The sequence below is a fragment of the Dromiciops gliroides genome, chromosome 2 (assembly GCF_019393635.1).
Source record: "Dromiciops gliroides isolate mDroGli1 chromosome 2, mDroGli1.pri, whole genome shotgun sequence".
Lineage (NCBI taxonomy): Eukaryota > Metazoa > Chordata > Mammalia > Microbiotheria > Microbiotheriidae > Dromiciops > Dromiciops gliroides.
The window spans coordinates 575,979,561-576,006,542 of record NC_057862.1 but is presented as its reverse complement, the minus strand read 5'-3'; the positions used below and the strand labels follow the sequence as shown (position 1 = coordinate 576,006,542).

General features: G+C 37.7%; 2 pseudogenes; both read right to left on the bottom strand.

Annotated features, from left to right (window-relative positions):
* The window catches only part of LOC122739321, a 92,748-nt pseudogene extending 90,976 nt beyond the window's left edge, over nucleotides 1-1,772 (bottom strand).
* A 100-nt stretch (nucleotides 1,773-1,872) lies between these two features.
* Nucleotides 1,873-26,982, bottom strand: part of LOC122739320 — a 40,527-nt pseudogene continuing 15,417 nt past the window's right edge.

Below are 26,982 nucleotides of genomic sequence, written 5' to 3'. Positions count from 1 at the left end.
ATAGGACTTGACCATTGTTTAGATATGGGATAGATGGTGAACAAAAGTATAGTTCTTGGCTATGAGAGAAAGAGCAACAATAAATATTTTTGTACAGATGAGTTCTTTTTCTTCTTTCTTTTATTTCCTTGGGATAGAAACTTAGTAGTAGTATTAACTGGTTAAAATTGGGCATAGTTGCAAATTGTTTTCCAGAATGGCTTGACCAATTAATTCATAACTCCACCAACAGGAAGTTAGTGTGCCTATCCTCCCACATTTCCCCCAACAATTATAAATTGCTCCTTTTGTTATCTTTGCCAACCAGACGGATATAGGGTAGAACCTCACACTTATTTTAATTTTAATTTCTCTAATTTGGAGCATTTTCATGTAATTTTTTTTTAATTAAAAAAATTGGAGGGGGGCAACCCCAGCCACCTTTATTGTTAGAACTTTTACCAGCAAGTCAGAAGCATGGTATTGCAAATTGGCTTTCTTCTTGGACTGAACCTCCAGGATCCCCTCCATGTAGTATTCTTGGATGAGTTCAGTGACTCCCCATCAAAGTGCAATCATTCCTGCTTCCATGCACACAGTCCTGCATTGGACCCTACTGAAGTTGTTGCAATGCCAGCTCCTCATAGTTCACATAGGGATTCACATTCATCTTTCAGGAAAAGGATCTGCATGATCTTGGCTCTGCCTTCCTTATTGAGCATTGGGAACTCAATCTGGTGGTCCAGATGATTGGAGTAGAGCAAGGTGGGGTCCTAGATGTCCATCCTGTTTGTAGCGGCAATCACCTTGACTTGGATGTTAGGCTGAAATCCATCCAGCTGGTCTAGGAGTTTCAGCAGTGTTCTCTGAAATTCTCGATCCCCTGCCTTCTCATTTTCAAAGCACTACATCCAATGGCATCCAGTTCATCAGTGAAGATAATGAAGGGGACTTTCTCTTTGGCCAATGCAACGGCATTTCAGACAAGCTTTGCTCCATCCCCAGTGAACATCTGTAGCAGCTGGGATCCACCCAATTTAGGAAGGTAGCCCTGGTCTAGGCAGCACATGTGTGGGTTAGCAGGGTCTTTTCAGTACCTGGGGGTCCATACATGAATACTCCCTTTGGAGGCTGAATCCCCTAATTCTCAAATTTCTCTTTATGATTCATTGGAAATACAACAGCCTCCACCAGCTCCTGGATTTGCTTATCCCCCTCCGATGTCACTTGTACTGCTCTGTCGGCCTCTCAGTCACCTCCATGACCTTCATTTGGGAATCATCCTGGGTGGGCAGGGTCTCCAGGATCAAGTAGGAGGAGTCTTTATTTACTTCCACTAGGTCTCCAGGCTTCAACTTCTTTGCATCAACCAAACCAATCACTGGCAGGAAATAGATCTGTCAAGTAGTGTTTTTTAAAAATTTTATTCATCCATCCATCCATCCATCTACCCATCCATCCATCCATCCATCTGTATATCTATCTATCTATCTCTTTATTTTTCAGGTAGTAGTTTTGACCACAGCACATTTGCCCTAACTCTGGGAGTCAATGTTTGTACCATCTTCTTCTTGGTCACTGGGGTCAACATCCAGAAGCTTAAAGACACTGGAGACAAGGTAGGGCTGAGTCTTGTTCACTTGTCCTTCATAGCTTGTACTTCGTTTGTCCCATGTAACACTTCATTTTTCCTGATCTTGATCTCACTGCCCAAGAGACCAGTCCATTGAATAATCTCTGTGAACATTTTGAGCATTTTCTCCCCAAATCCCATTTCGTTAGACCTCATCCCACACAGAAAGAGGCACATTCAACACTATGCTGTGAGATTCCCTGGAGCAAAGGAAACGTGCCGGGAATAAATGTCTAGGGCTGAGCACTGACCACCTCGGCCTAGCCTGATCTCATGCCTCCTGTCTGGGAGCCTTCAATCTCTTCCTTTAATAAGTGGGCATGACTCTGGCGAATCTGTTAACCCATTTGGAGAAGGGGTGAGGGTGGTAAGAGGCTCTTGTAGTTATTGATAGCTTTCTTTTCTTGACAGCTGCCTGTGCATCTCCTTTGCTCCTTTATCTACTGGGGAATGTTTCTTGTTCTCTTACATCTGAATCAATTTTTTAAGTATCTCAAATGTGAGACCTTTATCAGAGAAACTTGCTTTAAGTATTTTTTCCTAGTCAACTGTTTTTCGTCTGCTTTTAACCCATTTTGTGTAATGGAAATTATCCATTTTACCTTCTGTAAACCTCTTTATTCTTTGTTTGGTCATGTACACTTCTATCCATAGTTGTGGAAGTTCCTTCTTGCCTTATAATTTATAATTTGATTTTTTATATTTGTGAAGTATCAATTTGGACCTTATCCTGGTACATGGTATGAATTGTTTCTGCTACACTTTCTAATTTTCACAGAATATTTTGAGATATAGTGACTCCTTACCCCAGTATTTGGAATCTTTGTGTTTATCTGACACAAAGCTACTATGTGTATTTGCTTTTGTATGTTTTGTACACAATTTGTATGTTATCTAAAAATCCAAGTGCAAAAGAGAAATTTCATTCAAAATAATCACAGAATATATAAAATATGTGGAAATCTTCCTACCAAATGTACAACTATATTAATATAATTACAAAGCACTCTTTAAAGAAATAGCAATATAATAAAAAAGACAAAGGAACAAAAGATCAAGACTCTCAAGGGAAATAATTTTGTTACATGGCAAGGGAAGGGTCTTAGCAGTATGAGATTTCAAAGTATGAGATTAAAAATGTCTCATATTAGTAATCATTTAAATTATTTGGCACTCAAAAATAGATAGGTTTATCTGCATAACAAATTGTGTGCAATTCCTCAAAACTTTTTCTAACAATGGGTTATTTAAATAATTTATTTCTTATTCTATTTATTTATTTTGTTTTTATAAATACAAATTCATTTCATCTAAGTTTTGTTGGCATATTGTGAAAAATAGTTTCTGATAGTTTATTTTATGGCTTCAATTGTTTTGAATTTTCTTTTTATTTTGGATATGGACAATGTGGTTTTCTATTTCTTTTTAAAAATAAACTTGCTAATAATTTGAAAATTTACTAGCTTTAAAAAACTCTACTTTCATTTACCAATTTAATTGCTTTTTGCTTTCAGTTTAATTAGTTTCCTCTTTGATTTTCAAAATTTCTCATTTGGTGCTTAAAAATTTGTTGCTTTTCTTTAATTGCATGCCCAATTTATTCTTTTGTTACTTCGCTCTTTTATTGATGAAAACTGTTTTGATTTTTTTCTTAAAGAATGCCCAAAGTTTTGGAATATTGTCTCATTGATTTTTGCTGAAATTTCCTATTGGTTCAATGATTTTTTTCTTTAACCCATGTGTTCTTTAGCATTAAAATAGTATTCCTATAATTTTTAATCTTTCTATCAAAGAACTTATTAAACATAGACTTTACTTAATTGTGACTAGTAAAGGATACGTTTAATAAATCTGGTTCTCAATATTTGTTTCTTTAATGTATAGTCAGTTTTTGTAAAGGTGGCAGACAGCTGAGAAATATTTCTACACCTTTCTATTCCCATTTAGTTATCACCAGAAATCTATTATATTTAACTTTTCTAAAATTCCTATTCACATCCTTAATTCTTTCTTGTTTATCTTTTTGTTAAATTTGTCAAGGTCAGAAAAAGTTTAATTGAGGCCATGACTATCACAATTTTACATTCTACTTCTCCCTACAATTTAACTTTTAATTTAAGTATTCACATACTCTGTAATTTGGTGCATATACCTTAAGAATTGATATTTATTCATTATGGTGCATCTAAGCATAATGTAGTTTATTTGTCTATTATTTTTAATTGTGTCTATTTTTATATTAAAACTTGTATTATAAATTTAAGAATTTATTTTCAATTATGATTGCTACCCCTAACTTTTTGAAGTAACTTGAAACATAATAGGTTTTGCTACAGCCTCTTAACTTTGTGTAAAGCATGTTTCCTGTAAATATCTTGTTGGATTGTTTCTAAACCATTTTGCTATTCTGTTTCTGTCTTATGGATGAGTTCATCTCAGTTATGTTCACAATTATTGTCACTAATTGTGAATGTCCTTTTATTCTGTCCTCTTGTACTTTTTGCTTTCTTCATATTAGTGGTATGTGATTGATATGAGCTGTTTCTGCTTTATTGTCTTTCTTCTCTTCCCTTTGTCATGTCTTCATCCTGAGCTTTTACTTTCTTTCCTTTCAATCGCACCTCGCCTTTATATTTTTGCTTATGATAAATCTTTTTGATCCCACCCTCCACTTATAACCCCCCACTCCTCTTATTTCTCTATTCTTTCTCTTATACTTCCCACTCCTCTCTCTTTATCTCTACCTTTTTATTTATTGAGTTTAATATATTCCTACTTGAGTTTAATATATTCCTACTCCTCTCTTTACTGAAGTTCATGTGATACCCATTTTTCCATTTCTGCTTCCACATCTGTGTATTCTTCACCTTGTACACCTCAGTTATGTGTTACTAAATTATCTTATCTTTTTCTTCATTTATTCTCCAGAATATCCCCATTTCCTCCTTTTTTCTTTTCTTAAAACTATCTAATTAGAACAAAACTGTTCCCAGGCTCTCTTTTTGTCCTATTTAACTCTTTCTATAACCCCTGAAAACATTAGGATTCTGAAGAGACACTTGTTTTTATCTTCTATTATAATTTAAACACTTCATCATTGAATAGCTTTTTTTTTTTAATGGGGAAATGGGGATTAAGTGACTTGCCCAGGGTCATACAGCTAGTAATTGTCAAGTGTCTGAGGCCAGATTTGAACTCAGGTACTCCTGAATCCAGGGCTGGTGCTTTATCCACTGTGCCACCTAGCTGCCCCAAATAGCTTTTAACAATATACTTACCTTTCTAGTTTTCTCTTGACTTTCATGTTTGCATTTCAAAGCTTCTATTTAGCATGGATCTTTACATCTGGAATTTTTATTAAATTAAATGTTCACTTTCTCCCTGTAGAATTGTGATTTTTCAAATTAAGTGACTCTTGATTGAAAGACTTTATCTTTTAGAATATAATATTCTAAAATATCCTTTCCTTTGTAGTGGTGGCTGTCAAATCTTGAGTAATACTTATTGTGGTTCCTTGGTGTTTAAACTCTTTCTGCCCACTGATATATATGTACAGATATATACACATATACACACATATATACTATGATGTGTGTGTATATGTATATATGGTAGAACATTCCTGGAAGTTTTCATTTTGACATTTCTTCAAGAAAGTGGCTGGTAGATAAATACTCTTTTGACTTTGCCCTCTGTTTTTGATCCATCTAGGCAGTTTTCTTTTATAAGTGCCAAAAATACGACATCCACATTTTCTTAGTTTCTTTGTTTTTGGAAATGACTTTCAGGTAGTCTGATGAACCTTAGATTATCTCTCCTTTGCATATTTTCCAGGTCAGTTGTTTCTGATTGTATATACCTCATATTCTCTACTGCTTTTCTTCTTTCCTTTAATTTGGCTTAGCTATTTCTCATCTTCTTATGGAGTCATTGTTTGGTCTATTTTAATTTTCAGGGAGTTCATTTCTTGGGTGATGATTAACAATTTCTGTTCTAAGCTTCCCTTTCCTTCCTAACTCTCATTTAATATAATATTACATTTTAAAAAATCTCTGGATTAATTTCTTCTAGATATTCTTGTCCTTGGGGCTAGGTAATTTTTTTCCTGCTGAGTCTCTGTTTGGATTTCTGGAGTTATTCCTCTTCTGGGATTACCTCTTGGGCTTTTGTCAGTCCATAGTATTTCTTCATTATAGTTGGCATTTTTTTCTGTTTACTCATGTATCTACCCTTAGCTGTTGGATTGAAGTGTTGTGTTTGGGTCAGACTCTATGATGTACTCTACTCTACGATGATGTGGTTGATGTCCCTGATTGGTCTTGTATGTGATAGTTAACACTAGGCATGAAACTCTGTAAGAATTCTTGGGGTTTGGCTTAGTCTCCTGCTGGATCAGCTCAGGTTGTGACCCTGGCTCCTGTGCTTTGCACAATTCCAAAACTGTAGTTTACTTCATCCTTCCCTGTGACCTTGCCAGGCCCCAACCAGAGTTGTTTTCTCTAATAGCAAGCCGCCTACAAGACCAGAAGTGCTTTGCTTTGCAGTTGCTGCCTTAGGCCTTTCTCCTGCTATGGTTCTTGCTGTGGTTTGGGCATTGGATTCCTGGGCTCTAGACTGACTCTATCTCTTTCTGTAGTTTCAACAAAGACTTCCTGGCCTCTAGGGAAAGTACAGGCTGCCTGGGGGCTGGTCTACTCCTATGTCCTGCTGGAGCTCAGGTGTGGGTTGCCTAATCTATTACACTGCCTGATATTGCCCAAAGGTGTGGAGGATATTGGATTTCCCAACATCTTATTGTTGTCTTAGTGGTACCTCTGGATAAGTTGACAACAGTATCTGCACAGGACCAAAAGACAACATACATGGAAACAGATTTACCATGCTGAAGGAGAACTTCTTGATTAACTTATGGGTAAGAAAACAGGATTTCCACCAATCAGGAGCTATGACTCCTGACTGCCATATGTGCTCGATAAGTTTATACCCACTTTTCCCTGGACTCTGAATGTTCTTATGGGAGAATGAGTCACAGGCTTTTGGGGGATGTTTTATAACAGTTGTTCTTATTGTATCATTGTAGTAAATACTGTGATAAAATAATGGGATTTAGCAGATACTCAAAGGCCCACCTGGAGATTAATCTAAACTGATTGAATTAAGTGAGAGTGATTGACTGCTGATTAGCCTACTTCAGGTTAACTAGATTGTAAGCACACCTGGCTAGCCCTTAAGAAGGTATTGTTCTCAGAAGACTTTGAACTTAACTGGAGACCACCTTCCAAGTCCAGTGAACCAATGGATTTGGATGACGCTAACCAATCAGCTTGAAGCAGTGTGTAAGGACCTCCTATGCTCTGGACCTATAAAAAGCTTCTACACTTAGTTTGTTGGGAGTTCATGATTGAAGCAGGCTTGAGGCAGAGGACTTAAAGAAGAACTGGAACTCTAGGCTAGATAGGCCTTTTCTTAACTTTCTGAACTCCACGTGAATACCTGGTATGCTTTAATAAATGCTTAATGCCCAAAGACTGGTGCCAAAGCTTCTAATTTAAGGCGACCACACAATTTAGATTTTAAATATCACAAGACCATATTAAAAAAGCTATTTATGGCTGACTGACTAAATTGGTTCTCAACTGATAATCTTAGGGTGAAGCACACCAAGTGAGAGTTGCTCTAAACCAGTGACATTAGAGAATCACTCTTGTTAGAGTTATGGGGGCACTGCTAAGGAAGAAAATATATACTTTAGGACCCAAGATACATCCTTAGAAGTAGGAGTGGGATAATGATCTTCAAAGCTTATGTGGGTTTTACATCATAAAGTCTCCATCTAACATTTTAGATGCCTCCTTCTAGTTCTCTTGAAACTGACTAGTGGAGCATAAGGACTTTCCATTAGTTATTTCTCTCTCTCTCTATAGGACCAGATCAATTCCTTTTCTGCATATACATCTCCCTTATACATGTATATCTACCTCCTTTTCTTCCTCTCTTTCTTAGCTTCCCTTTCCTTCTCCTCTCTTCCCTTTTCCTTCCCTTTCCTTCTCTCCCTCCCTCCCTCCCTCCCTTCCTTCCTCCCTCCCTCCCTCCCTCCCTCCCTCCCTTCCTTCCTTCCTTCCTTCCTTCCTTCCTTCCTTCCTTCCTTCCTTCCTTCCTTCCTTCCTTCCTTCCTTCCTTCCTTCCTTCCTTCCTTCCTTCCTTCCTTCCTTCCTTCCTTCCTTCCTTCCTTCTTTCCTTCCTTCCTTTCCTATCTTTTTGCCCTCCTCCTTTGCATGACCAAGTATCCTTGACCAATTCAAGCATAGTTCCTTTGCAATGTCACCCCCTGTCATTCATTTGCTTGGGAAACTTCTAAATTGCTTAAAGAATTTTTGAGACTGGTGCAAAAAGGCAAAAGCTTTTGGTTAATTGATTCAATAGAGGCATTAGGTCCAGCTAAGGTATTAGGGCACAATTACTTTAAGTGGAATTTGGTGGTTATCTCTTCCCTTACAATAGGATCATAGATTTAGAGCTATAAGGGTTTTAGAAGTCATCAAATCCAAGCCACTCCATTTCATAGATGAGGAAGCTGAGTTATATAGAGATAAAGTGAGTTTCCTAAATAAATAGGTAGTTAGCAGCAAAACCAGGGTATGAAACAAGATCCTCTGATTCAAATTCCGTGCTGTTTCTACGTTTGGTTCCAAGAGTTACTGTTCTTTGAACCAGATACTTTGTGGGGACTCCATTCTTAGGAGGTTACTGACAGCAAGGAAACTCCCATATAAACAAAATGGTTTCATAGCATTATTTGTGATAACAAGAAAGTGGGAAAAATATGTGCTCCGAGTTGGGAAATAACTAAACAAATTTTAGTATAGGACTGTAATGAAATATTATGCTGTAAGTCATGCTGAATATGAAAAATCAGAAAGAAATGTGGGAAGATTTATGATGTGATACAGAGTAAATAAATCACAGCCAAGAAAATAATATGCAGAATGAAAATAACATCAATATAAGGAGGCAACAAATCTATAGCCAAATACAAGTATCAAATGGTTAAATATATTCAGATGGCCATCATGTGTAATGATATATAATATTTCCTTAATCATGACATTCTGCAGAATATCTCTTCAACGTTACAATAGGCTTATATGGATATCAAAGCAAAGATTCATCTTTTTGCCAATATTTGATGATTTATTGTTTTGAGGGAAATAAGCTTTTTAAGGGAGTTTAAATGCTTTTTGGGAAATGTGTGGAAAAACACACTTTTTAAAAAAATAGAAAACTGACTACATTCCTTAAAAAGACACGTTCCTCAGTCACTTGCTGGACTAAAAGAACAATGATTTTTGAGTCTCCTATCTGTAGTACACATCTTCTCTCGGCCTTCTCAAGAATGTTCATTCAGGGAAATTGGCAGGATTTTTTTTTCCAACATCTCATTCTGTTTAAGTCCATAGTGGCATTTAATTTGATTTTGCATTCTGTCCATAACTATTTCCCCCTATTTAATTTTAATAAATAAGGAAGGATTCCACCCATTCTGTCCATAACTATTTCTCCCTTATTTCATTTTAATAAATAAGGAAGAATTCCACCACCTTTTCAAAAAAGAAAAGTAGCCAGGAAAAAAGCAACTAAATAGTTATGACTAATGAAACTTGGGAAGAGAGCAAGAATGTAGGACTCTAATGGCTTGAACACAAACACTTCCTCTTACCAGCATATAAACAAATCTGGGGAAACCCATTCCTTTCTGCAGCATGTGGGAAAAAAGAATGTTATTGGTGAAGGTTAAGGAGACCAGTCATGGAAGCCGAGAGTAACTTTCAACTCAGTGGGAGGCTTTAAAGGAAACTGAGCAGAATGCTCAATGGGACAGCAAAGTCAGAGATGTAAGAAGAGGGAGATCAGGAAGTAATCTTATCGGATTCAGTGTCAGGGTGGCCCCAGCACTTCAAGTGTTTGTTCGGATGACTATAAAACTTATGACTCTTCCGGAGAGCAGCTATCTTCAGAGGGTCGAGAAGGGGAGGGTGTTTGACCTTTAGCTAAATTGGTCCCTGAAACTGCATCTGATAGAGAAACGTGTGGGTATTCTCCTGTCACCTAATCACCATGTTGGCAAGTGGTGTTATCAGAAATGCAGAATTACCTGATAAGAGAGAAGTCTGATTTTGGTATTTTAAGGCACTTTAGGGTCTCTTCCACACAAAGCAGGGTGGATATTGGGACTGGGGTAGAGTTGTAGGTAGAAGAGAGGGAAAAGATTTGTAGGGTTTCGTTTCTTGCTTTTTTCATCTTCAAATCCACTGTTAAGAAAAGCAGACCACTTGGAGGATAAATGTGTCACTTGCAGCTGCAAATGATAAAAGAACAGACTGGAAATGCTTTCATCATGCTGGGTGCTCTCAAGGTTGTTCAGAACAGCTGCTTTCTCCTTTGTTATCTTATGTCTCCCTGAAGCCAATCTCATCTTCTCTCATGAACATTCCTCTTTTTGTCCTATGCTAAGAACAGAGATTGCATCTGCTTTCCACCCTGGAGCCAGATCACCTTATCACTCAGGCAATATATCCCCTGGTGAGGGGGGGGGGCGTCTTTTGGTGCACATCTCCCTTTTAAAGTTTATAACCAGTTGTTCTTATATATACAGAAAAATCAGGCCCCCAACAGGATCTGACTGTGCTGTTTGTAACTGTTTATGACTTTTGGTTTGGACTATCTGGTCAGGACCATAAATACACAGTTAATCTGCCTGTTAGCAATAACAGCCACCTTGGCCTCAAGAAAAGATTAACCACACGTGAAACCATAGATTCCTTTGCTCCACACCCGACTTTTTCTGAATCATCATTGCTGTGAAGCTTCCAGGATACCTATATTCTGGTTCTGGCTCTTCCGCTAATGAGCTCCATGACTTTTAAGTGAATCATTTAAATTTTATGAGCTTCAGGTTTTTTTTGTTTCCCTTTGGTAAAACGGGGTGGGGGTAGGAAAGTAAGGGTTGGATTAAATGAAAACTAAGGTTCCTTTCAGCTCTATAAACCTATGATTGAATCCAATGGCACTATGAAAACTGATTCAAAATCAGGGGGACTGGTGGGACATAAGATGTTGAGTTTTTATAGAAAGGAATGAGTCCATTCTTCTCTGAGTACATTTCATGATATAATGCAAAGAATCCCTGGCTTTGGAGTCATAAGATCTGAATTAAAAAATCCTACCTTTGAAACTTAATGTGCGAGCTTGGGCAAGTCACTTAATCTTCCTTGGGCCTCAGTTTATCTGTTTGCATAATGATGAGAGTTGGACTAGATGGATAACAGGATGATATATCTAGAGCTGGAAAGGCCCTCATAGGCCACGTAACCCTAGCCTTTATTTACCAGATAAGGAAACTGAGGACAAAGGAGATTAATTAACTTGCCCAAGGTCACACAGGTAGTTTCAGGGGGTAGGATTTGAACCCAGACCCTCAGACTCTAGAGCCAATCTTCATTTTACTATTTTGCCTCCAAGGGACCTTTAAATTCTCAGTTTATGATTATAGGGTGCCACTGCTGGTTATCTGCCTTCCTCATAACTGAAATGATAATAGTGATATTTTATATTCATATTGAGTTTATAGTTTTCAGAGTATGTTTATGTTGATTTCTGAATATGGGTGAGGTTGTTAGGGCCGGATCATCTCCATTTCACAGATGAAGTAAAGGAGACTCAGAGAGGTTAGTTGACTTGTAAGTTGCATAGAGAATTCACCCAGTAACAGAATTGAGCTTGGATCACAGATTTTGTCCCCTTGCTCAGCACTCTTTCTAATATACTATGTGGCTTTGACACATAAATGGTCGGCTTGGTCAGTGTTTTTCAAATTATCTTTTCAGACTTTTTCACAATTGAAAAGGACACTACTTATGGAAAAGAAATGTAAAAAACCTGGACTGTTATCTATTATAAGACATGTGTGCAAAATTTTTTTTATTATATTTCTATGTTGATATTTTTGGAGTACCAGGTATCCTGTTATGAAGCCAGTTTATAGAAGACATTGCTCCAAGGATGGGGACCTAGGTAGGAGGAGATTCTTGATCTCTATGATAGCTTGTGGATTTCTGGAATCCTTGAGGCTACCTTAAAGTCTGGCTCTATACTGGGTGAAGGTTGAGGTACCTGTTTTTTTTTTTTTTTTTAAGGCAGGCAGTTGGGGTTAAGTGACTTGCCCAAGGTCACACAGCTAGTAAGTGTTAAGTGTCTGAGGCTGGATTTGAACTCAGGTACTCCTGACTCCAGGGCCGGTGCTTATCCACTGCACCACTTAGCTGCCCCGAGGTACCTGTTTTAATCTAGAAACACTGGGAGTTATGCTGAGGATGATCCAAAGGTCAAGGTGGGGGATTTTGGGTAGTGTCAGTTTTGGGGCTCTCTGAAATTTCAGTGTTTCTGGGAAAGGACTATATAAAAATGAGCTTTCTGGAATACTACCCAAGAATAGCCAGGATAGTGGAGAAAACCTCTTTGGAGAAGAAAGAGGGGATATGGAAAATTAATTTGTCAGCTGATCCTTTATAGAAGACTATGGATTGTTACTAAAAGAGGTGGCTATAAACCACAATTATCTGCACCCCACCCCCCATAAGTCTGTTACAATGTCTATTCTAGTTGTCTTCTGATGACTTTGGTCCCTGAGGCCTTTATCTCTGGCTTGGAGGTGAGCCAGCATCAGGCCCACTTTGTGAGTCAAGTGTCAGGACATGGTGTGCATTGAGTCGGCCTGAAACTTCCTCTGGTCCAGAGATAGCTTACTGTTATGAGGAGCTCTCCAGTACCAAAGTTCAATTCCCATCACCTTCAGTCAGGTCTGGAATCTCAAAAGGTATAAGTGGTCAGTTTTTTAGTGTTGACAGATTAGAGGAGGCAGTTGTTTAACAAAATAGCTGCTTCTGGAGGATGAAGGGTAGATGGGTGATTAGGTTAAGCATGCACATTGAGCTGAGTGGATAACATCTTCGCTAAAGCACTATGTGTTTCTATCTTCCATTGTGAGATGACGATGTCTACTAGGACCTTCCTGATAGTTGAGAAATTCTCCTTGGTTCTGTGTCATGAAAGCATAACCCTGAATGAAGAAGACATTATCTATAAAACATATAAGAAAACCGACCTTGCATTCTTAGATTTCTGGCCTTTTCCCCAGCATTATTAACTGGCTGGTCATGTCATGAGAAGAGTAATGTTATTCTCTTCTATATATAAAGAGCTCTCTCTTCTCTGTCCTTTAAGTACTTCTTGTCTATTTGGTTCCTATATTGCATATCATACATTGCTCTCTGTTGGTCATGTTGTATATATCTTATTTCTTTAAATTTACCCTAAACTCTTAAATGGCCTGACTTTATAGTTCCACAGTGTCTAGTATATAATAGGTATTCAATAAAAATTTGCTGAATGAACAAAGATGAAGTTTCTGACCTACTTCTATTTAGGGTGTGTATTTTGAGTTGTTTGCCAGTGGTAGGGATGCATTTCCATTGAATTCTTGGTGAGAGGCAGTGTGATATAGCAGATAGAGAATCAGGAAGACCTGGGTTCAAGTCCCATTTCTGAAACATTGGGGCTTCATGACCTTGGTCAAGTTAGTTAACCTCTCAGTGTTCCAGGCAACTCTCACAGATTTGATATTTAAAAGTAGGTACTATTCTATTGGTAAGGGGAAGTTTTCTAGTTGAGAATTCCTTATAGCAGTGAAATCACTAGTTTAATAAAAACAAAACAAAACCAAACAAAACCTTAGGAATTCTTCCTTGATACTATCTTATTTATGGAACTATTGGGTAGGGTTAAGAAAGCTATTGCTAGCTGTGAAACAGAGCAAACTGATGAAGGAATTGAATTCTTGGTTTTGGCCTTATTAATCTAGTGCTATAACCAATTATGCTAATCAGTCATTAGAGGAATATGCTTTATACCTCATTCCCAACCACCTGACTTCACCTCTACCCACAAACACTTTCCTGCCCCTCTAGTTCAGAATACTTTTAGAGAATCTCACTGGTCATTTCCCCACAGAATCACAAAAGCTTAAAGATGCAATGAATTTTGAGTCTTAAGCTTTTCTGAACAGGAAGCTTCCTCTATAAAAGTTTCTGACAAGGAATCATTATCAAGGATTTGCTGGTAGACCTCCATTTTGAGAGGATTCTTTACCTTCTATGGCAGCTCATTCTACTTCACAATAGCTCTAATTATCAGGAACTTTATTTTCTCTTAATGAGCAGAAATCACCCTCTCTGTACCTTAGGATTGTTCCATGAGAAGGCACTTTAGAAAACATCTCATTAAAACCCTTCATTTTACTGATTTTACATGCTAATGTAATTTTCATCTTCTCAACTAGCTTGTAAACTCCTTGAATAAAAAGACTGTCTCATGCTTCTTTTTATTTCCCAGTGTCCCTAACATGCATACTTAATAAATGTCTATTCAACATTCTCTTCAATTATGATACCATCTTGTATGTCTTATAATTTTATTCACATAGTTCTGTGATCTCAGCATTCAATAGTTACATCCAATGATGCCGATTACAACACATCCATGACTGCCTATCCTGCAGAACTCTTGTCCATCTCATTTGATAAGATCAACATACAGTGACTATCGAACATGCCAGAGGCTTTCTCTTTTTTGCTTTCTCTTAAAACTGGGAGGATATCAATGGAGCTCTCAACTCTCTAGGCCAGGTGAAGCTTCAACCATTTATTAAGCACTTACTATTTTTTAGGCTAAGCATTCTGCTATGCATGGGAGATATAAATGAAAACAAAAGAAAAATTATCCCAACCCTCAAGGATGTTACATTTTACCGGGGGAAGACAACACACAAAAGGAACCTGAAAAGAGGAGTAGGAAGGGACTACTTGAGTAGGGATAGGTTGGGTAAGTCTGGAGAGTCAGAAGTAGAGCAGGAAGGGAATGAAAGATGGCTAGCCTAGGATCTTTGCCCAAATTGGAGGCCCCAGGAGGAACTCACTAATGGGAGAAATGAGTCTGAATTGTGGATGGATGTTCCGTGGTGAGAGTACTGAGAGAAGTTCCAGGGTGATAAAGCCCTGTGCAGATGAGGCAAAATGGTAAAGCCCAGAGAGTCAGAACCAGAGCTTCTGTCCACTTTTCATCCTGTCTTCTTGTCACATGACCAGTCCATCTTCTCTTCCTATTGTGTAGTTCCTTGACGACATCTTTTATTCCTGATTTTCCTTAAAGTCCATCTTTAGTTATTTGCTACAATCTGTTCATACTCACTATTGCCTTCTGTGCTACTAATTTTTCATTTTACAGAGGCAGTTTGTTTCATGTCTTTCTATCATATAATTCCAATGGAATGTTAGTATTAAAAAGATGTGGAGAAGGAAATGGTAAACCATTCTTGTATCTTTGCCAAGAAAACCCCATGACAGTATGGTCCATGGGTCATAAAGAGTCAGACATGACTGAACAACTGAAGAAAATTAAAAAGATGGGCTTTTTATTTCATGAAAAGCTTGAGGTCAATAAAGGAATTAAAAAAAACTTTCAAGGGCAGTCTAACCTGTCTTCTTCCCTCCTCTTCAAATCTGGGCCCAATTCGTTGTCCATCTGTACCATCTGTTCTAGATAAACCATACCTTCTGATAGACAAGCTCTATAGGATGCCCATCTAAATGCATGATGAAATAGCAAGAGACATTCTTTATTCACTTACTCTTTATTATAAATGAAGAAACCAAATTCCCTTGAGTGATTACAGATCTCTTCCAGGAGGTTTTTTCTATGTTCTGAGGCTTGATGCAATCAACACTTGAAATCTGCAAACAGAAGCATCTGGGGGCCCTCACTATCCATAGGAAATCCCTCTTCAACTTGGATCCTAAGATGGATCTCCTCGATCACAGTGTTGAATACCTTTGGTGAATATATATTTGCCCTTTTTATAATTTTAATATATGAATGGGAGACTGTTATAAATGGATTTTTATTCTACAAAGTCAAATGCTTTTTTATAATAAAAATAAATACAATGGAATATTCTATTTTCTACATTTGTTAGTTAATTGTGAGATGGCAAAAATATGCTCCATTGCTACATCTAAGATGTAAAAGTTATGTGTTTCCCACTAATACTCTCATTGAGATTGCTTTCTATTTGTGCATACTTTCACAAAAATTATGTATTGATTGTAGAGTAGACATAGAGGTCAGTAGCTACTGAGTTTCTTTCTGATCTTTGTGGGGAATTTTTTCCACATGCCTTTGTTATCTTATCTGCTTTCCAATATCTTGTATGTTGGTCCCTCAATGCATTCACAATTTTACCTCAAACATGAGACTCCTCTACATACAATTGATCCCATCTGGCTACTTGTCTTTTTTTTCTCTTGTGCCTTTTTTATTTGCTCAATAAGTATATCTTGGACTACGATGTTAGAGTCCAAGTGTTGTGGTTTTGCTGTCTTTGATGGAGAAAGCATTTGTTAAAATGCTTTTTGCAAATCTTTTTCTGTTTTCTGAATGGCTGAATTCTTTCCTTTTCCATCCTTGAATGTCCTTGGATGACTTTACTTAGCCGAATATGTTGTCAAGCTTTCTTTAAACTGGTTTTACCCGCAACTACTTCTCTTTGCTTTATGAGATGCTGCTACACATAATTGTCCATCATCCTACTTTGTAAAGTTTTACAACCAAATTTATATTCTAACCCATCATTGCTTTTGGCATCTCTCTCTCTTCATTTGGCAACTAAGTCAGATGTTTGATGAGTAAAGTACTTTCTGGGTTCTTTTGGTCTTCTTGTTGTGGTAATTAATTTACACTGGTTAAATTTAGGATGAAATTACTTTAGTCATTGTTGATGTTATTTCTCTTGTTCATTTCCTATTTTTGATGTTCAATTCCTTGTTTAAATAGTTCAGGGTTAAGTTGTCTAAATTATATGTCATTTTTTCTTCTTCTTCCCGCCCCCCCACCCCGACTAATTTTGATCTTAGCTCTGACAAGTTGTGGTCTGACTCTACCCAGAAAGCTGACTCAGGGAGAATTCCCATATCAATAACAAGAAATACCTTTGAGCCATTCTTCTACTTAGCTGCAACTTCCTTCTTTCTTCTAAATTTGTTTATAGAAGGGTTTTTAACCTGGGGTCCATGAACTTAAAAAAAAAAACCCAACCCAACAACTTATAATTGTATATCAATTATAATTGGTTTCTCTTGCAATCTTATATATTTTGTGTAATATATTTAAAAACTTTATTCTTGGAAGGGGGCCATAAGCTTCAATAGTCTGCTTATGAGGTTCATGACATGCAAAAAGGTTAAGAACCTTTGGTCTAAACTAAGAATGTCATAATTGATGTAATTCAACCTTTCCATCCAACAGTCATTGTACAAGGATATAAATAGTCATTGTGTATAGATGTTCTAAAAATTAAGGTTTTTAGCCCTCTTTCCCACCATTCTGTTACCGTCACTTCAGGTAGACATTAATTTTTCTTCTTTGTTTAATGGCTTACTATGGCCAAAGAACAAATCATCACCAGGTGGTCAGCCTAATGGTGATGTATTTCTCTGTAGGTAGGCTGGTCCTCAGAAAAGTTTCATTCTCTTGCAGGGGTCATACCTGAAGCTTCTCTAGCACTGTGGGACCAGCCAGAGCTTGCCATCTGCTTGCAGAACCTTTAAGAACCCAGGGTCATCTCACTGACACAATGAGGCATTGGAGGAGGACTTCTTGAAAACCATCACTTTTACTTTTTTTCAAAACAGTGCCATCAACTTGCTTATTTTATTTTTACATGTGGCATTTATTATTATTATTACTATTATTATTATTATTATTATTATTATTATTATTATGTTTTGTGGGGCAATGAGAGTTAAGTGATTTGCCCAGGGTCACACAGCTAGTAAGTGTCAAGTGTCTGAGACCAGAATTGAACTCAGGTCCTCCTGAATCCAGGGCCAGTGCTTTATCCACTGCACCACCTAGCTGGCATATATTATTAGAAGGGGAGCACAATGTAGTGAAAAGAATTTGGAAGTTTGAGTTAAGACCCACGTTCAAATCCCTCTTCTCACATTTATTTGCTAAGATGATGATGGCTAAGTTTCTTTGTCTCTTCTAGCTTCAATGATCTCATCTATGAAATGGTGTTAGCAATACTTGTACTACCTACCTCAGGATTGTTATGAGGAAAGCTTGTTGTAAATTTGAAATTGGCCTATATGTATGAACTATGATAATTATCATCTGCATCTTATAGTTCTAGAAACTGAGGTTCATCCAAGTTATAAATAAGTCCTCCAAAGACAACAAGGTATATTTGTAGTAGAGCAAGAACTGGATAACAACCCAAATGTTCTAAATCCTAAACAGGTGCTCTTTTTACTGAAGTCGGCTGCTTCTATAACACAAGAGCCTTAGGGCCCAATATGTGAGTATTTGGCAACAGACTGTTATGTGAGATGTTCAAAATGGTCTCATGATTTGGGTAAGAATTGCTTGAGTTCGAGTTATTAGATTGTTTTGTACCCCTTGGGGAAAGCCCCAGATAACACCCCATGCAATGGCATAGTCTCATAATGCAAAACGGCCAGAGAAAAGAGGGGAAATGGATGAAAACATTCTTGCAAGATTCTAACCACACAATGAATTGGTTTTGACCAAAATGAGGCCCAAGGGTCATGCATTAAAATAGTTTGAGATATGTTTAGTTAAAATTAAACAGAATCTCAATATTTTGGCTGAGGTAAGTGGAAGTGTCAGACACAGACTACAAATCTGTGGCCAGAAACACTCACAAATATTCACAGAAGTATTCACATATCTCAGAACAAATGTATGCTAAGCCTGTACCCATGTTTAGAATTTCACATCAATAGCCCTAGGAAGATTTACAGAAACTGGGTCTGATTTCCTAATAACTTTTCTACAGGCTGCATCGTCACACAGCAAGTGTGTTTACTGCTTAAAAATAAACAATGTAGACAGGAAACTGATGCTAGATAAACATGATCCTTTTGCTTTACTCCTGCATTTCATAAGAGGTCAGTGTCTTGATGTCACTTTTGGATTCAAACTGCCTTTCTCCAGCTTCCCAGGATGTCAGAGAATTAGGTTAAAATTTCTATTCAGCTTGGCAATTAATTACTTGATATTCTAAATTACATTAGTGAATAAACAAGATGAATGTGTATGCATGGGTACAAAGCCAAATGAGATTACTTTCACATTAGGAAAGACATACTTGGGGTGGGGGGCCAGAGGAGAAAGAGATTTTTGGTTCCTTTGTGGGTTGAGGCTGGACATTTTCATTGGCTGTCCTCCATGTCTGGAATTCTCTTCTTCATCTCAACTCCTGAGTTCTTTCAAGTTCAAGCTAAAATCCTACCTTCTACAGAAAGCCTTTCCTGATCATTCTTAATTCTAATGCCTTTCTTGTGAGATTATTGCCAATTTATGATGTATATATCTTGCTTGTACATAGTTATTTGCATGTTGTGAGTTCCTGGAGAGCAGGGACCATCTTTTACTTTTTTTTTTTTTAATGTACCCTGGGGCTAACAGAGTGCCCGGAATTGAGTAGGTTCTTAATTAATGTTTATTAACTGACTGAGACTTGAGGCATGATTTTGGGCCAGGAAAGATTAGTTGAGATCTTCCTCCCATTTTTGAATGGGTATCCAAGTCACAAGAAAAACCAGGGTGGATATAAATGCAAAGGCTGTCTGTTACTTCTAGGTAGATTCATTTACCTGGCTTAGGAATGAAGTAATGTGATACCTTTCCTCAGATAAATAGACCTATGGACCAGTTTAAAGGATAACATGCACAGGTAACTATATGCAGCTTCACAGTATTTGGGGCTTGATGGGGAGCTTGGAGGGCATCTAGGATCATTCCCCTCCTACCCTCCTAATTTACAGGTGAGGGAACCCGAAGCTCAGAAGGTGAAATGACTTCTCTAAAATCACACGGTAGAGTTGTAGAGCCAGGATTCAAACCATTTTCTATTACTCCAAATCTGGTGTTCTTTCCACTGAGGCAGCTGGTGGGGCAGTGGATAGAGTGCTGGGCCCAGTATCATGAAGACTTGAGTTCAAATCCACCCTCAGATATTTACTAGCTATGTGACCCTTGGAAAGTCACTTAACCTCTGTTCACCTCATTTTCCTCAACTGTCAAATGTGGATAATAATGAGATCCATGATGCCTTTCAGCTCTGACAATCCATAGTTCTGGGATTAAAAAAGCAAACTCTGTGAGGCATATTCATGATTTTCTGGCCTGTTATTCCATCCCTCCCCCCCCCCAGTTCTCTTTATTTGCTGGGGTATATGAGAACATATGCTGCTCCAAAGAAAACCAACATCAAAGGACTTGAGTTCAACTTAGGGATGCCCTGAATAACTTTCCAGGAAGGAAGGAAAGGAGGCATTTATTAAGCACCTACTCTGTTCCAGCTACTAAGCTAAGTACCTAGATCAGATACCTCATTTGATCTTCACACCATCTATGCATATAGGTGCTATTATTATCATAACCATTTGACAGTTGAGGAAACTGAGGCAAGCAGAGGTTAAGTGACTTGACGAGGGTTGTACAGCTAGTGTTGGAGGTCATATTTGAACTCAGGTCTTTCTTGGTTCCAGGTCCATGGTTCTATCCTTTGTGCCACATAGCCTCTGAGAACACAATGTTTGCTCTTTTCGTGACTTGGATTACAAAGTCCTTGCCATCTTTCATTTGCCTTCTTGAAGAGGACTACAACTTAAAATTCCAGCTCCAGGTTGGAGGCAGTGATACTGACAATTGAGAACCAACCAAACAACCCAGAAAGGGTTTATTATAAAATTGTTGCTAGAACTGAAACATGGATTCCCCAGTGTTATCATTTTCTCCAGAGTGACTTTTTTTTTTTGCTTACAATTTCCTTCCTAGAAATACAGAAATATTACTTCAGAATGGTCATAGCAATGAAAAGGACAAGTGAAACAAAGTAGACAAAGACCCCAAGCCCATTTCTCAGCACCAGGTAGTAAAAGAGGAGAAAAGGGGAGGGTATCTCTTCCCCTTTCACCAGCTAATTCACGAAACTATGTGTGACCTTAAATCTTCACTTTCTCTGGACATGTAAAAGTGGGCAAGGGGGCAGCTAGATGGTATAGTGAATAAAGCACTGGCCCTGGATTCAGGAGTACCTGAGTTCAAATCCGACCTCAGACACTTGACACTAGCTGTGTGACTCTGGCAAGTCCACTTAACCCCCATTGACCCCACAAAAAACCAAAACACAACAAAAACAACAATACAAACAACAACAACAACAACAACAACAACAAAAGAGGGTGAGTGTCCCAATCTGAATTGTTTGAAAGATGCAGCCATCTTTTGGTTACACAGCTGAATGGAGAAAAGGCTGATGCCACACATGTGGGAGGGAGATGTGCGATGGCTTTTCCCAGGAGTAGGGAGCCTCCATGTCAGGTGATCTAGCCTGTGTAAAGGCTTCATTCCATGTGCTATAGTGGTTAGAAACTGGAATTTTGAGTCAGAAAGATTTGGGTTCAAGTCCTGCTCATATAGGCTCTGTGTTCATGCACAAGTCATTTAACTTGGTGCCCTCAGACAGCTAAGACCCTAAATTAGACATGAGCACCAGCAAAAGTAGTTTTTGTACTGAGCATTTTTTTTTCTTTTTTTTTTGGGTGAGGCAACTGGGGCTAAGTGACTTGCCCAGGGTCACACAGCTAGTAAGTGTCAAGTGTCTGAGGCTGGATTTGAACTCAGGTCCTCCTGACTCCAGTGCCGATGTTCTACCCACTGCGCCACCTAGCTGCCTCCGTACTGAGTATTCTTGATGGTGATCCAGATCATCCATCCATACTTACTACATCCTGCCCCCCCCCCTCCCGGCCAGGAAAACAAAAACCTGTAGTAACAATCTGAATGGCAGTGAACTTGCAAGTTTTGAATTACTCTGGGAGGAATGGGATTATTCTAAAGACTAACCTTTTTCTGAAACGTTTTTTTCAATCAAGTGTTCTCGAATTGTATTACTTCTACTGAGTCTGACTAGGTGAATTTTGTTGTTATATGAATCTTTCTCAGGCCCTGACATACTTTTCCTAGGCACGGTGGAGTTAGTTTTCATAATGCTTGATGGGAATGACTGTCTGAAAATTTAGGTTTGAGTCCTAGACCTGCCACTTAGAAGCTTGTGACCTGAGGCAAGTCCCTCAGACTCTATGCATCTCAGCTTCATTGGTAAGAAGGACATCAGAACATTAGAATAGAAAGGCTCGAATAAGAGCCAAGAATCATAGAGTCTAACTGCTAAAAGGAACCTCAGAAGCCATCTAGTCTCTCAAATCTGTATAAGAATCATCTCTATATCCTGCATCACATATAAAGAGATTATGTCACATGAGGATTGATTGAAGGAACTGGGATATTTAGCTTCAGGGAAGGGAGATCATAGTTGTCTTCTAGTATTTAAAGGTAATTACTTGAGGTTAGGGTAGCTGGGTGGCACAGTGGAGCACTGGGTCTGAAGTCAGGAAGTTGTTGTTTAGTTGTTTTCAGCCCTGTCTGACACTTCATGACGCCTTTTTGATTGTTTGTTTTTAGCAAAGATACTGGAGTGGTTTGCCATTTTCTTCTCCTGCTCATTTTGCAGGTGGGGAAACTGAGGCAAACATGATTATGAGACTTGCTCAGGGTCACACAGCTGGAAAGTGTCTGAGACTGGATTTGAACTCAGGTGTTCCTGACTCCAGGCCTGGCACTCTATCTACAGGAAGTTCTGAGTTGAAATTTGACCTCAGACTCTTAATTTTGCTTAGGACTGGTCCTATTTAAATGCGGGCTAATAAGTCAAGAGCAGCAGAAAATCAGAGCACTCTAGAAGTCAATATTTTTATTCACATTTTGATTTCATTTTGACTTGTCAAAGCCAAATGTCACTTTAGTTAACCATAGAAGATAAAGATTGATCCATATGAAACCTATTACCATAAGAATGGGATGATTATGAATAATTTTGCAAAGTGATTACTCTAATATGTTCAGCCTTATTTCAGTTTCCACCCTCTGTAGCATCTGTGCAATGTGAATACTCAATGAAACCTAGTGAAGTGTGCCTGTCGGAAAAAGCCCGGAATGAGCTCAATCTTTCTTTTTCCCTCTGACTCTTTTTCTAAGAATTCCATCCTTCTTTTCATTTCCAGCTGTGAAAGTGGAACCCCCACTGAGTAAACAGGGTACATCAAGATCTAAGGGGGATCTCCAGGGTTGTGCAAAACCCCTGTGGCAAAATGTGAAATCATGCAATGTGCATCCATTTGGGACTTTGCACACAGCCAACCAGCCAGCTGGATTTCATTCCAGCTTCAGTTTTTTGGCATGGTAAACCTTATGTCATAACTTCTAAATGAATGGATTTACTTTTTTTTTTTCTTTCTAGAGATGTGCATTTCTAAAAATCTTTCATTGATGCTTTTTGCTATTTACTTCTCAGTTACTTTTCAATATCTCTCTCTTCTCTTTCAGAGAACAAAGAAAACAAAGAAAACAAAGAAAAACAATTAAGCGAAACCAACCAATGTAGTATTAGTTGCATCTTAACAGTGTATGATCTATTTAGTACCTATAATTTACCATATTTCTACTGAGAGGAAGGATATTTTATTATTGAATCTTTAGGGTTTCTAACCTTTTTTGAAGGGTGTCAAGCACCCCTTTAGCAGTCTGGCAAACCCGATCGATTCTTCCTCAGAATGTTTTAAGATACATAACATAAATATATAGAATTAAAAGTAAAACAATTATACTGAAATATAGTTATCAAAATGTTTTAAAAAACAAATTCACAACCCCCTGGCTAGCTCCTCTCCTAGGAGAAAGTGTATTCTTTGTACTTAATCTGATTTTGATTGTTTTCATTTATGTTGTAAATTATTGTTTATTTTGTCCCTCTATTTCTCTTTTCTTTGCTCTGCATCAGTTGAGCTATGAATATTTTCTGGAGGGTTTCTACTTTGTTGATTCCTCAAAGCCTCATTTTATAAGGGAAAATCAATGACAGGTGAATTTTCATTTTTCATAAATGTTGCATCTGTTAGGCCTGTATTATACTTACTCACTCATTCTCTCTGAGTATAGAGTAATCAAAGTAATTTCAGTGTTGTCAACATTTTTACTTGTCTCTGATAGTTGACTTTATTCATGTACTCTTCATTGTATAAGGAGGTGTTAGTGTCTCTTGGCATCTAACTGATTGTGTTGGCCCATATTATGAGAAGGGGGTAGCCATATATATTTGCACCTAATTGAAGATGATAAGTATGGCAGCAATGCCCATGATCCTAGAGGAGTATTATGTGACTCTTCAATTTTAAATGTACAGACACAAAGTAAGTGTAAAGGGAAAAAAATGCCAATGGTGTGAAAAAGAAAAAAGTATAAGGAAGAAAAATATTATTTGCAAAATTAATACATTCAATAAACATTTATTAAGTGCATATTATGTTCCAGGTAATGTGTTAAGCACTAGGGATGCAAAGAATGGCAAGAGGCAATCCTCTTTTTCAAGAGACTCACAAGCTAATGGAAAAAAACAACACCTTTAAAAATGACTGAAAATAGGGCAGGAGGAAAGGAAGGCAAGGTACCCTGCATGGTGACATGATGGTATCCAGTGGACCGCAGTGGGGAAATTAATAGATGGCTAGCTTAGGCACCTTCCTTAAATGGAGGATCTTTTAGCTCTCCACTCTTCACCCTCTCCAACAAAAGGGAGGGAAGGGCCTTAGGGACAGGGGTATTGCTGGAATGTAAATTTCAGGGTTGATGTGATCCTACAGGATGATGAGGTTCCTGGGATACATGATGAAATCTGTAGGAGTTCAACTGGGTGGTAAATAAAGACTTTCACAGCAGAATAGTAAATAGTCAATAAATGATTTTGAATGAATGAGTTAAGGAAATAAATGGTTGAGTAATATAAATACTGGAGTACTCTATTCAGTGTACTATACCAAAGATAGAAGCCTTGTTTCAAGTTTCATCGACTAAAGACCATTAATATCTTTTCCCTCACAACACATACATCTAATTATGCTTCATTATATTATCTTGTATTACAACACTTGATCCTCTTAAAAGCAGAAAATGGTAAAATGGCTTTAGACAAAAGGCACCAAGGAAGCATTTTTTAAAAGAAACAAATTGGGGGCAGCTAGGTGGCGGAGTGGATAGAGTACCGGTCCTGGATTCCGGAGGACCTGAGTTCAAATCCGGCCTCAGACACTTAACACTTACTAGCTGTGTGACCCTGGGCAAGTCACTTAACCCCAATTGCCTCACAAAAAAGTAACAAATTAATATTTGTCAAGTAGTTTTAGAGTTGAGACCAAAACCCTAGTTTCTTCACTCCTAAGCCAATGGTCTATCCAATAGACCATGCTTTTATCCCCAAAAGTCAACCTTTAGCATGTATTTTGACCATCCGAGATGTTTTTAAACCTGGGGCATATCCAATGAAATGAACAGTCACCATATGCTCCAAGGGTATGGAATTTTGTGAAACCAGATGATACTTTGCAAATAAAGAAGTCTGCTTGAAATCAGAACATCTAATCCACTTTTAATAGTCTCCTTGTGTGAACAAAATTATAAGACAGCAAAAGGTAGGAAGCCCAGCTGAAGACCAGTACTGGGCTTATGGAATAAGTCTTGGTGTGTGAGTCATAGTACCCAGAAATATACTCCTGTGAGATCTTGTATGAAATTACAAAGGAGAAGCTCACTTAGTTGCAACCAATTTATGAGGGTGAGGTAGCTCATGGAATAATTAGCTAATCACTTAGGTGTTGATATCTTTCCTTTGGTGTTAACCTTATTCATTTATCATAATAATTATTTTTCCATTAAATATTGTTCTCTGTTCTTCAACTTGAATTTCAAGTCCTATAGCTTTAAGATAGAATAAACAAATCTCTTTGGTATGTTTAAAACAAAGAAGAAAACATGTCCCTGTAGTTTCATTGTTACTAACATTTCTATTACATATACACATATACACACTCATTCATACACACATGCACACACATAATTAGGTTTTATGCTCTCGGATATTTCTGAAAGTACTTGAACTAACAACTTATAAATTAAACATTATGTGAGATAACATTTTAATAGTGTGATAGAACCATGAATTTTATTGTGCTGGATACTCCATTTATCATTGCAAACACTGAAGGTCTTACTTTTATGCTTGTCCAATGTCAGGCAAGGTTGTGGATAACATTGTATTATGTTCATCCCATTCTTGAAGGATGATGAGTCTATCTCTCTTTTTTTTCTCATCATATGTATCTTCAGTAATCTCTTTATGCCAGTCATTGTGTGAATATCATTGATAACATGTTACAGCCCAATTATGTCTACCATGTATCTTTGCACTGCCCTTTTACTTATTTCTAATGATTTTTCTTAGACCATGATGTTCCATCATCTCTAGCTGATAGCATCATTGAGAGAATATTTATGTTAAAGAAACAGATTTTTGCAACAAAGAGCAGTTTGGAACTGTTGAATGCACCGAAGAATTTTTTCCCAAATGAAATCAACCCCATCTCTTCCTTTTCTAATTGGGGTTGGTTAAGAGACTTAAAGATAAATATGAAGGAAGAAGAAATTGGAGCAAAACATACCTGAATGGGGCAGCTAGGAGGCACAGTGGATAGAGCATCAGCCCTGGAGTCAGGAGTACCTGAGTTCAAATCCGGCCTCAGACACTTAACACTTACTAGCTGTGTAACCCTGGGCAAGTCACTTAACCCCAATTGCCTCATTAAAACAAATACCTGAATATTAGTACCAGTTACTTTATTTCATTGTGTGACCTTGGACCAAGTCAGTTAAACTGTCTTAGTTTACTAATTTATTAATTTGTTGTGGTAATTAAAATTATATTATACATTTATATAATGCCTTACGGTTTATAAATATTTGTCCTCCTTATCCCATAAGGTTTCTGGGAATATCAAACAAAATGAGAATTAAATGTCTATGAGGACACTTTTTAAACTCTAATGAGCAATGATATAAGGTGCTTCTCCTATTAGTAGCATAACTGGCTGATACAAAGCATGTGTTAATGATATTATAGATACCAATTTATACTAATAGAAATGTGTGTTATTTGAAAGATATGTAGGTTCTCATCCTTGGAGGTCTTCAAGAAAAGACTTGGATGGCCACCATCAGGGATATTATAGGCTGATCTCATGGTCATGGAGTAGGGAGTTGACCTCTGAGTCTCTATTACTATG